The sequence below is a fragment of the Archocentrus centrarchus genome, chromosome 11 (genome assembly GCF_007364275.1).
Source record: "Archocentrus centrarchus isolate MPI-CPG fArcCen1 chromosome 11, fArcCen1, whole genome shotgun sequence".
In the NCBI taxonomy this organism is placed as follows: domain Eukaryota; kingdom Metazoa; phylum Chordata; class Actinopteri; order Cichliformes; family Cichlidae; genus Archocentrus; species Archocentrus centrarchus.
Window position 1 is genome coordinate 24626709 of NC_044356.1, and position 15839 is coordinate 24642547.

General features: G+C 41.1%; 1 protein-coding gene across 1 annotated transcript in view; it reads left to right on the top strand.

Moving 5' to 3' along the window:
- Nucleotides 1–15839, top strand: part of dlgap3 (discs, large (Drosophila) homolog-associated protein 3) — a 195178-nt gene that overhangs the window by 122172 nt on the left and 57167 nt on the right. The window contains exon 2 of the mRNA XM_030740779.1: nucleotides 13882–13956. The gene's annotated coding sequence lies outside the window, so the exon portion shown is untranslated. The remainder of the gene's footprint in view (nucleotides 1–13881; nucleotides 13957–15839) is intronic.

The window sequence follows — 15839 nt, forward strand, 5'->3', positions numbered from 1 at the left end:
TGCTCAGAAGCATGACAGCCAATTAATGAAAGGGATGGAAGGATGAAGGGAGAAAGAACGAGAGTAAGATTCCTCATTGTCAAAACTCTTCGCGCCACTTTGCTCCCATCTACTAATTAGTGGTTGGTTGTCCCTCTCATTTTCTCTCTCTCTCTCGCTCTCTGCTGGGTGTGGGTCTTTTTGACATTTACATTGCAATTCGCGTGTTTCCAGCATTTTTTTTTTCTTGCTAATTGGTATGAGCTGAATGTACATGGTGTCAAAAAAATGAATGTTTAAATTCATGCATAGATTCCAATTGTGCTTTGTTGCAGTTCTGTTTTACATGAGGAAAATACATGTTTATCCAGAAATAAGGGTAATGTGTTGTGTTTATTTGAATATATACATATGTTTAAAAACCAAAAAAAAAAGATGATCAGATGAGTGTTGCTTCTGCCTGATTCACTGGATGCTTTTGTTTCCATGCCTTTGTGCTTGCTGCAATTAACATCCAAACAAGTTATGTGTGGGTGTATATATGTACGAAGCAAATAGGTGCAGCAGTTACCTAGAGACTGACGAAGCTGCTGTGACAGTGCTGGCCTTTAGCCGAGCACCATGTGATGGAATATTTTACATGCTCCCCTGATATGCCGAATCTTCAATCTGCAAAAGCAACGCATTAACCCAATATGACACTCAGACTGTGCGTACATGGATTCCTTTTTCTACTCCCACCCCTGCTTAAAGGTCACCAGATCGCTTATTTTAGCAAATAAAACTTGGACACATACAGGCACGCTCCAAATGAGCGCCCCCAAGCTGAAAAGACACGCAATCAGCCAGTTCTGATGCTCGTTATTCTGTAATTAGACACACAAACCTATGCATATTGTGCAAAATGAAATATGCAAATTGCAGCTGTGGCAGTCAGTGCATGACAAATGTTCTGCTGAAGACAACAACAGGTTGATGACTATTTAAAGATAATCACCTCTTCTTTCCTTTGTTTATCTTCTTGTTTTCGATTCTCTACTTGTTGCTCGTTTAAATGAAAAAGACTGAAATGTCCCTGCTGGTGAAAGAGGGAGAAATATGTCCTTACTCTGCTTTAATGCCCTTCCTCTCCACCTCTCTCCCTCTGCCTCATCTCCAACGCATTGTAATGGGGCTGTTTGATGATACACTTTTTTGGTGGTGTGTGTCCTTTTGCATGAACAAAATCGGACCGTAAGTGCTGTGTGCCTCATCTTTGAGCGGCTGCATTTTAAACTCAATTAGCACCTGGTAGACAAATACAAACACATACAGGCACGCACGAGCACACAACAGCTAATTCGCTCTTGCCACAAATTAGGGTGTAATACACACATGCATGCACACGCACTTGAGTGGTGGGGCTAATTTGCCCGAGCGGACCTGTGTGAAAGGAATAATGAAGCTTTGATGACTTCACTTGAAGAGACTCGCTCCTCACTGACATCATCCGTGACCTCAGCGTGACCCCTAGTCTTTGCTCTGATTCATTCCTCACCCCACCCTCCCGCTTCCTGATGAAATCTTCTCTCCCGATTGGTTGACGTTTAGCTGTGCCAGATAGAGTGAAAGGTGGAAAACTACCACCAGTTCTCAAAGGCTGTGAATCGGGATGTGTAGAGCAGAGGAAATATTTTTTTGTAGCTGCTCTTTGGATCCATTGAGAGGAAATCTTAAGCCACTGATGCTTTTGGTGAAATAAAAAACCAAAGTACACTCAAAAACTGGCTTGTTCATTGAAAAGTGAAAAAAAGGGGGAAAAAAAACTCCAAATTGCTGAGGAAAGAAGGTTGAAATAATCAAACAGGATTCTGTGCACATGTCCTTTTATCTGAGTGCTACGAATGCAGCCAATATCAACATCCCACTTGTTCTAATGCAACAAGAAACCATTAGAAAAACATGAAAAAGGTTAAAAAAAAAAAGAAATTCCTGAAGAGAGCGTCACTTAAGCTGAGAATCACAGCGGGAAACGGGCTGCAAAATCTTGTTTGAATGGGAGCCCCAGTTTTACTCTAAGATAAGGTGGCTTTTGAGAGGTGAAGGCGCTGTAAGCAAATGATCGGTGGAAGTGCCACCATTGAAAGAATTTCACCTTTTAATTTTAAGTACTGCGTGTTGGTGTGACAACGAAATCAACTTACATTCGAACAATGACCAATAAAAGCAATGAAATTTAAGCCCCTGAGATGGTTTGAGTGCAGCATAAATAATTGAACCATAAATAAGTGAAGCAATTGAAACATGAGTTTCAGCTGTGAGTTCAAATGTACAAATTTGTCAGTGCTTTGTCTTTTGTGGGTTGTAATTTAATGCTGCTTTGTTAGATGCCTCCTGCACTATGTGCACAGTGACCTGTGGTGTTGGTGCCTTGATGCACTGGAAATAACAGGTGCCTTTGAGACACATAGAAAGTTTGCATTAAGAGGTCGATGGAATGAGGGTGGCATAAAACACTGGTTAATTCATCTTTTACTCACTTATTAGATTTAGGTACTAAAAACTATGTGTTTAGGTTTAGGAAAACATTGTGGTTTCAGCTAAAACACCCCCGACAGTAACCCTACTCACTGACAGATGTCGAGTTGGGAGGGCTAGATCTCCCTCTCTATTGCCATAACCTTTTGAGTAAAGGGCACACGCACCAAGTGCACCTTCTCCGTAATGGAGCCACGGCAGCTGCCCTGAGGAAACTGCACTACTTGACACCCCAGGGATGAGAACTGAATTTGTTGAAGGATCAGTGGCCGAATGTTGTTAGGATTTCCTTTAAAGCTGAAGAGACGATTGAAGATAACTCAAAGTTGCACACTGTAAACAGCTGCAGTGCTTGTTTTATGAACTTGACTTCTTGTTTTCAATTACCCTTCATTTTCCTATCCCCATCTATCATTCTAGTCAAGTTTTCCAGTCATTGTTATTTCCCCTGTTTTCCCTTTTCAGGTCATCTCCTCAAGCATAACCTTGTTTTAGCCTGTACTCTTGGATTTTCAATTTGTTTGGTCTTTTTGTCTGGCCCTTGCTCATTTTGTTTTCCTCACTGACTGCCTTGACTTGCTTTAACCTCAAAATTAATATATTTCTTTTTTGGTCAACCATCTTAAAAACCTCTGACTACCTGTGCAAATAGTAACAGTTAAGTGCAAGTGACCTTAAACGAAACCTCATGACAAGATAGGGGTGACGCTGCCTTGCTGTAACCTCTGTACCATATTACCAATGCTCTGCCTGTCGCTAGTGGACGTACTGCACTGTCTTCAGACACTCTGGCTCAAGGCAAGTAAATAAATTGACACACGCACAACAGAGCAAAACGGCATCATGCATCATTCATTTTTGTAATCAGTGCGCTGTCAGTATATTTGTCTAATGATCCATAACGCATTAGCAAGCTTGGAATTGGGTTTCGGGTGAAGGGACACTGATAAAAAAAAATTGCATTTAACGAATCACACGTGTTTGTGCACATTCTGAAAGCGCTCCAGCGTACACAAACTCTTTTGTAGGTCTGACTGAGAATAATAAGTATGATACTGATTGTCTGGGTGCTCTGGGGCATCATTGCCACTGATATACTCTCTAGCAACATTGAAATGAATTAATCATAACTTTTGTCATTCTCCAAACTGTTCACTCTTGTCTATCAAAAAAAAAAAAAAAAAGAAATATGGCAATATGGGCCACTGTACTTAAACATAAAGCTGTCTTCTGGTTGTTTTTTTCAAATATAGTTGCCTTTCTTTGCTCTGCTGTGATTCAGCTTCCTGTCCTTGTGCCCTGTGAGAAACAAACAATTTTACAGCAATAAATGAAGAGGCCAAGCTTTGACGAGGAAAGAGGAAGAGAAGAAAGGGAGGTTTAAGATGTACAAGTAGAAGGTAGTGAGATGCTAAGAGGAATGAAAAGGAGTGGGTGAAAGATTGATTAAGGAAGTGTGAAGGAAGAAGAAACACACATTGTATCCACCTGCTGCCAAGGAATCACCTAATGAGAACCAAGGGATCCTTAAGAGTGGAGGGAGGGAGAGAGAGAGAAATACTATGAAAAATGGTGAGCTGTCAGATGAGTACTGGAGGGAGCACTTTAAGTGTTTTGGCCTGACCACTGAGAATAAGTTTGTGTGAGTGCACCCATAAAGATGCATGCTGTGAAACACTGCACAGCTGCATCTGCAGCTACAGCTATCTACACATAGATATTAAAAAAGTACACTGCTCAAAAAAATAAAGGGAACACTCAAATAACACATCCTAGGTCTGAATGAATGAAATATTCTCATTGAATACTTTGTTCTGTACAAAGTTGAATGTGCTGACAACAAAATCACACAAAAATCATCAATGGAAATCAAATTTATTAACCAATGGAGGCCTGGATTTGGAGTCACACACAAAATTAAAGTGGAAAAACACACTACAGGCTGATCCAACTTTGATGTAATGTCCTTAAAACAAGTCAAAATGAGGCTCAGTATTGTGTGTGGCCTCCACGTGCCTGTATGACCTCCCTACAATGCCTGGGCATGCTCCTGATGAGGTGGCGGATGGTCTCCTGAGGGATCTCCTCCCAGACCTGGACTAAAGCATCTGCCAACTCCTGGACAGTCTGTGGTGCAACGTGACGTTGGTGGATGGAGCGAGACATGATGTCCCAGATGTGCTCAATCGGATTCAGGTCTGGGGAACGGGCGGGCCAGTCCATAGCTTTAATGCCTTCATCTTGCAGGAACTGCTGACACACTCCAGCCACATGAGGTCTAGCATTGTCCTGCATTAGGAGGAACCCAGGGCCAACCGCACCAGCATATGGTCTCACAAGGGGTCTGAGGATCTCATCTCGGTACCTAATGGCAGTCATGCTACCTCTGGCAAGCACATGGAGGGCTGTGCGGCCCTCCAAAGAAATGCCACCCCACACCATTACTGACCCACTGCCAAACCGGTCATGTTGAAGGATGTTGCAGGCAGCAGATCGCTCTCCACAGCCTCTCCAGACTCTGTCACCTCTGTCACATGTGCTCAGTGTGAACCTGCTTTCATCTGTTCATCCTGCATGGTGTTGGGCTGTGTGCAGAACCCCCATCTGTGGACGTCGGGCCCTCATACCATCCTCATGGAGTCAGTTTCTAACCGTTTGTGCAGACACATGCACATTTGTGGCCTGCTGGAGGTCATTTTGCAGGGCTCTGGCAGTGCTCCTCCTGTTCCTCCTTGCACAAAGGCAGGGGTAGCGGTTCTGCTGCTTTGTTGTTGCCCTCCTACGGCCTCCTCCACGTCTTCTGGTGTACTGGCCTGTCTCCTGGTAGCGTCACCAGCTTCTGGACACTACGCTGACAGACACAGCAAACCTTCTTGCCACAGCTCACATTGATGTGCCATCCTGGATGAGCTGCACTACCTGAGCCACTTGTGTGGGTTGTAGAGTCCGTCTCATGCTACCACGAGTGTGAAAGCACCACCAACATTCAAAATGACCAAAACATCAGCCAGATAGCATAGGTACTGAGAAGTGGTCTGTGGTCCCCACCTGCAGAACCACTCCTTTATTGAGTGTGTCTTGCTAATTGCCAATTATTTCCACCTGTTGTCTATTCCATTTGCACAACAGCATGTGAAATTGATTGTCAATCAGTGTTGCTTCCTAAGTGGACAGTTTGATTTCACAGAAGTTTGATTTACTTGGAGTTATATTGTGTTGTTTAAGTGTTCCCTTTATTTTTTGAGCAGTGTATTTACAGTCCATACAACCTTTAACAGACATACAGAGATGTAGTTCACGTCTATGAAACCCTGTGAGGCAAGAAAAACTAATTTTTGCCCTTTTTTTAAAATTTCTCCTTCAGCATTTCATTTCACCCACATATCGTTGCCTTTTCACCTCGTTTTATGTTGTTTTCAACCATCCCTTGTCATTCATTCCTCTTCTGTTCAGCTACCGCTGATTTATACATGCAGTTCTGTGCTTTCTTAAAAGCATCACTGACGCCTCACTCTAATGCGCAGCGTGTCTCCGGGCATGCCTTGAGTCGGCACATTCATTTGATTTGTGTATAGTCAGAATATAGTCTAAAATCCATTAAGACAAGAGATGTGGGTACTTGTTTAGCATCCAGGTGTTGTGCGTGTGCGTGTGCATGTGCGTGTGTCTGCTTATTAAGGGAAAAAATGCAGAAAGATGACAGTCATGATGCTGAAGTAGATTATTACAGACAAACTGTGGAAAGGCTTTAGTGTAAAGTTATATCTAGAAACATTTCAGCTGCTTGGATTTTTCAGATGTCCGTCAGCTCTGTGTAAAGCTCACTTTTTATTCCAATACATGCCTGTCTCGTATCAGAGTCATCTAAGAAATATATTCTTAACAGTAAGAGGGGCTTAATACATTCTGGGAAGTTCCATGAACTCTCTGTTATCATCGGCAATGACTTCAACCCTAAATGTAACCCTGTGATCTCATGTATGAAAAACTATTTATTTTTTATCCTCCCGCAAAAAAACATTTTTGCCTTTCTCCAAACATTAGTTTTAAGTTCATCACCAGTGATGACCTAGACATCAGAGGGTTATTATTCCAGTTATCAGTTTTCGCTCCCAGTATGCTTCATACTAGCCAACTCTGTCTATTAAGTAAGCCAAGATGTATGCATTATCTATTTTGATCATTAATAAACAGAAAGGTGCCGAGATTATACAAGTGACCTATTACTGTAATCTCTCTGTAACAGACTTGTATGTGGTTCAAATTGCTTCCTTATAGAGTATAACAGCGTACTGGGTCAGCTGGGACAGAGAAAGAAAAAACACACCTCACCAGATCATTGGGAGAGAACAAACAAATAATGGCAATTCAACAGACAGAGATTAATCATACTAGTTTTATAATCATAGTAGGTGACATGGTGGTGCAGTGATTAGCAGAGTCCAATCTATCGATGAGGAACAATATATTGGCTGATATCAGCATTTATAACAGCCAATAAATGAAAATTTAAAAAGTATAGAAGACAAGTGAGAAGCTCCCTTCAATCATGTTGATGTTGCATAGTTTGTAAGTGTGAATGGTTTTCTGTCTCTCTGTGTTAGCACTGTAATAGACTGGTGACCCGTCCGGGGTATACTGCTTCTCTCCGCAACCCAGATCCAGATAAGTGATGGATGGATGGATGGATGATAGTCAGAGATGGTGATGAAAATAGGTAGTACTTTCAACTCAGTGACATAAAGATCCTTTTGTGGATGTTACATTTTCTGCATCCATGAGTATGCGGGTGCACAGTCCAGAGCTCCAAGTGATGAGAACTTTATTATCATAGGATGAACACAAGGCAACTATGTGACATCCTATTTCTTTTCATTTGGCACATTTATCCTTGAGACACACTACAAGTGTGTAATTCAAGTGGACTAAAAAATAGTATAAAAACAGCTACTACAACCACAGTCTCTTTAGACTGAACATTATATGAGAAGCCATCAAAAATCGTAATGTATACCTAATATCCTTGAAATGTTATTGGAATGCACGATAAGCATTATACTTACCCTGATGTCTTACTGAAAGATTTTGTGGTTATCACAAAACTTAATGGTGCTCTGGAATGAAGACAATCCAAACGGTATATACCATATGGAGTGAATGGATAGAACTGTTCAATTTTTTCCCCTCTTTTAAGCTGGCAGAAATCCCTATAGGGTATGTTTTCAGAGCTAAAGCCAGTGTTCTGTTAATAGGATCTAATTGGAAATGGCTGGTGTTAAGGAAGTTGCTTGGGTTGTCTGAACTTAATCCTGTGGAAATCCCTAAGAAGTTATTAAAAATCTATGTGCAGTGTCCTAAATGTAGGACACTGATTTGCAAATGGAACTAAGCTTTTAGACTCTTTGGATTTAGCAGTTGCCCCAAAGTTGAAAATACAGTAATGCAATAGTTGTGACAAAGGCTCTTATACTGTAGTATGTTAGGGAAAAAATAGCCTAAATATTTTATTATAGTATATTTCTTGTTCATCGCAGTCATCGAGCAGACATTGCACAAAACTTTTTTATATACTTGCTATGTTCTGCTTCTGCCCACAAATTCATACTGTGTTCTTAGTACTGAGAAATCTCTGTAGTTGATGGTTGAACAGAGATATTGCCAGCTCTACCAACAACCTTCCTAAACATCACTTAACAGCTTTTTTCTTAACATTATATTACTAGCTCTGCCCTGCAATATGAGTAAAACGCCCACATTAATCTTTAAATGGTTAAGATGCTAATTTTTTTTTCCTTTCCATATCGAGTCATGGGCCATGAGCCTCAGTCTTTAAGCATCAAATTAAATATGCTGCCACTGAGTGCATATTGAAAACCTAGTTTCTCACCTGAAACTTTAAACTCAGGTGGTTTGCCAACTGTCAAGCTGAGCCAGTGTGAGTTTAATTATCTGTCAAATAACATCTGAAATCTTCCATTATTTCAGCCACGAAATTTATGGATTCTGTCTAAAAATCAGAAAAACCAAGAACAAATGGTGAAAAGAACTAATAGTACAGAACAGTTATATACTGTGCCACTCCTATCACTGTAAACATGGGAAACTTGGCTAGCTTAGCAACTTTGACCACATGTGTGGGGGCCAATTTGCTCACAGGGTTATAATACTTTTGGATTTTACATTATCGTTCAGTTTTAGTTAGTTTTTACTTTTTTTTCTCTAATTCAGTTAGTTTTAATTGGTTTTCAGAGCGGTTTCGCTCGTTTTTATTAATTTTTATTTTTGGTTTAATGCTTAGTTTTAGTTTAGTTTCATTAGTTTCAGTATTAGTTTTAGTTTTTCATACTTCATCAGGTGCAAGATTGAAGGAATAAGAGTGACTACTGTGTAATAAAAAGTCAACAAAAGATACCGTTTAATGAAATATACTGAACAACCAACTGTTCACAAGACAGCAGCACTACGTATGTAATATGTATGTAATATTAAGGACACACATGAACAAAAACAGGGAGAAACAAAGAAAAATATGAACTCCAAAACTCAATAAATTCTACAATAAACTCCCCATAAAGTTCAGCATCAGTGCAGTAGATTAACAAATCAAAGCTCAAATCCAGCTGCTTCCTGATGTTCTCACCACCTGATGCTGCTTCTGTTTTGGAGCTAGCTTGGTTAGATGCTCGCTAATTAAACTTGCAGGGTCTTTGCTGCCTCTGTACACGGAAGCGGCCGAGCTCATGTCCGCATTTATGCTTGTGTAGCTGGATTGTGTGTGTTAATTACCTTGTGGTCGCCTGCTGGTGTTTTATATGCGGTGCCGGCTGGGACTTTTTTTGGTCCTCGCTCTTTGTGCTCAGTTTTTTGGCTGCAAACATATTTATCCCTGTTTTTTCACTTTCTTCATTCCCTCACGTCCATTCCGACAGTTTCAGCAGTCTCCCTCCAGGAATTTGCTGACATTGAGTCCTTATATTGATGCTTTGATTATTATTCCTGATTATTATTCTCTGACTGATAAAGTAGACGGAATCACACAAGGACAGAACAGGTTAATCACAACGTTGTGGCTGCGTGGACCCGACAAGTAGTCACATTTCTCCAGAGGTGAACCTCAGGTTGGTTCAGAGCAACTCTGCCGCTTTCTCGTGCACACGCACGCACACAGCTGCCCGACGGTGCTCCCAGCTTAAACTCTGTGAGCAGAAAAAGCGGCTTTTAAATAAAATGACAAACAAGAAAAGAAAGGTAATTTTATCTATAATTATAGTTAGTTTTTTAAACTCACAATACAGTTTTAGTTAGTTATCGTTTTTTCCTTTTAACTGTAGTTTTTATTTTTCAATTTCAGTTTTCGTTATTTCGTTCGTTTTCGTTAACTATAATAACCCTGTTTGCTCAACTTACAAAATAGTGTTAAACAAATGAAAAGCCATATATTACATGCACTTTTACACTCTTTACTTGCATCATCTGTAGAAAGTGGTTTATTAGAGCCATTAAACCAAAGCAGGGCTGCTGCAGATTGCTCTGCGGCAAATGCTGTCTCTGTGGTCTCTCGTTCTTTCATTGCAGTGGCCAGGCCAGGCCTGTCCTCTGCTGACCTGCTATGAACTGGCCATGCTGCTCAGCCCTGTGGGAAATCCTCGGTGCATGTCTGGCCCTAATTAATGCCCCTACTGCGGTCTCTTGTTAGACGAGGAGATGGAGAGAGCAAGTGAGAAGGAGAACGATAAAGAGAGGGAGACAATTAAGTATTGATTGTATTTGCATAAATAGCTGCAGTTGTTTAATGACCTCACATGATTGCGCTGCACTCTCTTTATTTTGGGGGGGAGAAAAAATTAAGAGAGCTTGAATGAGGAAGAAAAGAGGTGACTAGAGTCAAGAGAATGCATGGATCTCCTGCAATGCGACATTGCCAAGGCCCTTTAATCGAGCCATCCCAAAGGCTATGCCACTATGTGCTAACTTCGCAATTTGAACCAATTATTGCCCCATTAGTGAGGCCACTGTATTAGGCTGGCAGAAGATAATAATGTTTTTCTGTTGAGTTGGTCATCAATATAATAGCTTGGATAAAACACCTGAGGAGGTGAACTAGTCACTTAGTGGCACTCTCTATATCAGCGGTAGCACCTAATAAATGTGGCCTTTGTAATTGAGGGGAAACAGAGTGGAGTGCATGGAGAAAAGAAGAGAATATAATTGCTGTTCTCCTCACCTTGCCCTTCTTCATCCCTGCTGTGCTCATCATGCCCCCCCCCACCCTCAGTGAGGTCACTCCTGATGACTAATTATTCAGGTGGCAGGACTACAAAAAGTTGTTGTGCAAGTACAAGTACCAGGAGAGTGAGAGTGCAAAAAGTGCAAGCATGCATGTGGGTGAGTATATCATATGCATCTTAAAAGGGACTATGAGGATGTTGGGATTTATTATTGAATAAGCTGGAGCCCGCTGTGTATTTTTAGGGGTTATGTAGAGGAGAACAGTTGCTACCAAAGAGAATATGGTCCAAATGGCTCTTCCAGCTAGTCTCACAGAAAAAAATAAAAAAGGAAATTACTAAGTTCACATAAGTGCTAAGGTTTTTAAGCATTTAGCATTTCTTTGTAAATAACTTTTTAAACCATGAAAATAATCAGGTTTTTTTTCTTGTTGTTGTAGCATTTTTAACCAGTCTCACTGTAATTTCACGTGACTATCCGGATGTTTTAAAAATTCACTGGGAAATTTAACAAATCATATCTGTGCAAGTAAGGATTTAAAGTCTCACAAGTGCAGTGGCAGATGCTACCTGGCTTACAACATCTCTATGACAGTGTCATCTTTCAGCTCTTTGGGCTGAAGAAAGAAATTCCTTGCATTTTTGAGGGGTAATCTGTTTGCTCGTGTCACTTATAAAGAAAATGTAAAGCAGGTGTAAACTTTAAGTTAAAGCAGTTCCTACAAATGCTGAACATGATGTCCACGAATAAGCCAAACAGTGCAGAGCATCGTATGACTACTTTTTTTTTTTTTATAGCTGTTAAAATTGTGTATGTATTAAGCAGCAAAATCATTTGATAAGTATGGTGATAAGCTACAACAATAATGCTACTTGCCTAAATTTATTGCATGCTTTGTATTGCTGGGGGAGGTAGCAGCCATTGGGGAGTGCCATGTATACTGGAATTATGAAGCCTTTGGCTGTAACCAAAAGGGTGTGTGTGTGTGTGTGTGTGTGTGTGTGTGTGTGTGTGTGTGTGTGTGTGTGTGTGTGTGTGTGTGTGTGTGTGTGTGTGTGTGCTGGTCCACAAAAGTATTAGGTTATGTAAGTGTTACAGTTATATCCACATAAATCCCAGGACAAGAGTGCTTCTAGCAGAGCACTGCATTGTAATGAGATAATCAATGTTATTCACATCACCATCCAGTGGTTATAAAGTTGTGGCTGTCCGTGTGAGTCAGTTACTCAGAGCCAGATGCTTGCATCCCCAATCCATTAGATATATGTGCTGTTGTGTTAATAAAGATCACATCGCATCTTGTCCCTTACCCTGTCCAATTTTAGTTTAATGTTTTTGTGCTTGTGGGACACTGTTATAACCTAGTACTATAAATAATTACTGCAGTTTGCGCATCACTGAGTATTAGATGCAAGCATAATATGACAAAAAAAACATTTCCAGTGTAAAATTGATTTCAAAGCAAGTGAGCAAATTTGCATTGAATGTGTCTGGCAATATTTTCGTTTAGTGTGAGAGAGCTGACTCCAAGTTTCTTATTTGCCCTCTCCAGTGTATTTATGAATTGAGCAGTGTGTTGTTGGAAACCAGCACGTACCTGAAGTGTGTTTTTTAGCTCTCACATACAGGGTCAATACTGTGGGATTTTTACCTGCTACATGTGCACCATACATGAGTGGTGTGCTGTCAACGTGCTTGTGAGAGAGCATATCAGTCTGTGCGTTTGTGCATGAGTTTAACTTCATATTTTGCGTATGACTGAGCCAGCAGGGCTGATCAGTGTCCATGCTGAGGGCTTTGTCACAGCTGACCTATATTAGATGAAAGCAGCTGGATCAGTGGCCTAGAGGGACAGCAAAAGAGTTGTGTTCTAATTATCTCTGCAGCTAGCTAGCGACACATCACACCCGCACACACACTCGTGTACACACACACACACACACACTCACACTTTGCGGCGAATCAATGGAGGCTCGTGAGAGCATCTGCCATGCTCTGCTTGACGAGTGACAGCGGCACATCCTCCATGTAGGATTGGCAAAAATACATAGCCTCCTGTCACACAAATGGATGTTAAAGCCATTTTGTGATGACTTCGGTCTCTGAACGCAACACTGCATGACACTGCTCTGTTCTGCTGAGCAAAATATTGATACCAGGTGATCACAGCTAAAATGATATCACGCTGTTGTCGTGTCCTTGGGGGGACTGTTAAAACACATCCGATGTCTTGTTAATGATTTCTCTTATGGATTCAACTGTGTAAATGTGTGTATATTAGCTGCTGTTGCCATGGAGCACCAAAATAACACATGCTGAGGGTGTGCATTAGCTGTAATGAGGCACAAAATAACAGAAAGAAAAAAAAAAAAATATCAGAAAGCTATCGCTAACAACTAACAGTACTAATGCTAATGCTAATGGATGGGTACTAAAGTATGCAGAACCCTGTGGCAGCCTGTAATACCACTGCAGTTAGGTTGCTAGCATTTAACTCACAGACAAAGCATCTTATGTTCCTCTTGTTGCTGTTATCACACACAGCTCCACACACATGTTCTCCCATCAGGTGACACAGTGTTATTTCGTGTAAGCCTCGGTGTGTGTTTCTTTTCTGAAGTTCAATGATTTCACAGTTTCTGCTGCTTTTACGAGGTAATTGGATGCAGCACACACTCAATTAAGCTGTTAGCCTCTGAGTCATCCCCTCCTCTTTCTTTCTCTCGTTATTGTCCCTATCTCGTTTCCATCCCTTTATTTCCATGGCTAATTTCACTCTCTCCACTGTTATCTTGCTCTCCTCTTGTCATATCCTCCTATCATCCCTCCATTTGTGGCTCCAGGGCCTAGTGCTCCTAACAGGGGAGCTCAAGTGTTAGCGAGGCAGTCAGTGGAGCTCCTTGTTTTGGGACCAACAGGCACAGCCGCACATCCTCCACCACATTGCCAAGCACCGCCAGGGACCCATTTACAGGTCGGAGCTTATGGGGAGGGGGTGCTTTTCCCATATCGGGGGGAAGGATGTACTGTAGAGAAATGGAAAAGAAGTAGAGCTAAATGCTTCCAGCCAAGAGTGATCAGTCTGGTGCAAATCTGCACATGAGCTTTTTATTTGAGCTTCCCTCATGTTTTTTCTTTGTCTTTCCCTTTCTGCAGAGTGCCTGGGACTGAGTTATTTTTCCATTCTGTTCTGCCTATACACATGGAGCACCATTTCCTGATGAGACTGTGGTAAGTAGAAGGCAAGAGCACAATCACACATAAATGTAACTCCTGCAGCCACGCATCACCTGTACCCACATATAAATCCCACGTCTGTCTTGTGCGTCCTTGAAATCCATCCCTCTGGAGGAACGTGGAACCTCAGGGATTAACCCACGTCAATGAAACAGCTCTGAGAAAGTGGGATTCGGAAGCATGCCACTCACTCTCCTTCATGGCCTATCTTGTATTTGATCTCACATTTGAAGCAATATTGACTAAGTCACGTCTCTGGAGATGTTTGCTTCTGAAGCTGTTGTCGACTGTCATGGCTGAACACTACATACAGCAGTTTAAGCTGTCACTACCATGTGTGGGTTGGTTGAGAAACATCGAAATGACGAAGCTGCCATACTGTTGGCTTTGCATTTTGGAAAGAGACTGATGGCGAGAGTAAAATAGAAACAGTAGATAGAAAGATGTCAAGACAAATGCCAGCTGGCGCAGTAGTAAAGTAAAAAATAGCAGGCAAGGCTGACCGATTGTGCTGGCCCGAGGTTGTACTACTATTCTTAGCTTCAGTCTCCTCCTTTTTCTCCATCCCTCCTCCCTTTCTCCTCCCTCCTTTCTCTTGACTCACTGATGTGACGTCAGCACTCTACGGGCCATCTGCTGTCTGGAAGTACCCTGGACCTATCTACTCTTTCACTGTAATTGGCTAAAACCATTCAACAGATTTCCATCTATCTACCTCTCAAATATTTGTCATTTTATTTATTTATCTTCTCTGTTCGCCTATTTATCCATCACCACCTCAGCTAACACAGTTATGCACCTCTCTTTCTGTCCATTGTTGGATTTACCGTGGAATTACCATGCTAATGAAACTGAAGCTTTCACTTAATTACAGCTACAGACAGGGCCACTTAGAGACTAAGTGCCCTGTGTTTGTGCATTTTATCTGATGTAACAGAAGGCCAGTATGAGATGAGATGCTCCATATACAGTACATCAAATTGTTGCTGTCAGAACCAGAAACTCTTTGTAACGTGGCTGAAATGGCCTCGTGTTGTTGCCACAGTGCTTTATCATTCCTGTCATTGTCATCAGGGTAAATATATATTCTGACAGATTTCGTGTGCTCTGCATGAAATAACACTCATAAGAAAATAATTCACAGGTTGTCCACCAGAATAAGTGTTCTCTGCCATGTCTTTCAGTATATGGACTTCTCCGTGTGAATGATCATTGTCATGGCAAAACCACTCACCATCGGTTATATTCAGGTAATCTATGGGGTCATGAGAGGACTAATCAGTAATGCCGGACATTCATAATCAAGAACAGCTACTATAATAGATAATGTCTAGATTTGTATTATGTCTAACTTTTAACTCTTAGCTCCTGTATAGATGTTTTTACTTATATGGGTTAGATATTGGGAAAGGTTGACTCCACATAAAAAATAGATCTAGCAGCTTTGACACCTCCCATTGGTTTGGGGACTCCTGTTTCAGATCTTAAAGTTCAGTTGCCATCTTGGTTTTCTGAAACATCACTGGTGGATCGTCTTATTAAGAACCGAAGGACTCCTCATTGATACAATAGTGTCTTGTCAAAGATATCTACACCTTATAATACCCTTCTACATTCTGTATAATCTATTTTACCCTAAAATGGGCCATAATTTACAAAAGGAATGTCTTGCTGTATTAAATCAAGTGAGAGTTCAAACTATTTTCTCATTGACTTCAATACAATTAGACTTATTTTGGCAATCATAAGTCACCCCCAGCTGGCCATTAAAAGGAATGCAGATTTGAGGCACTCGGCATTGGCTTAACTTTTCATTATGAGAGGTTACTTCCGTCTTCTATATGGATTATATTCTTTCCAGGCTTTGCTTAACTGAA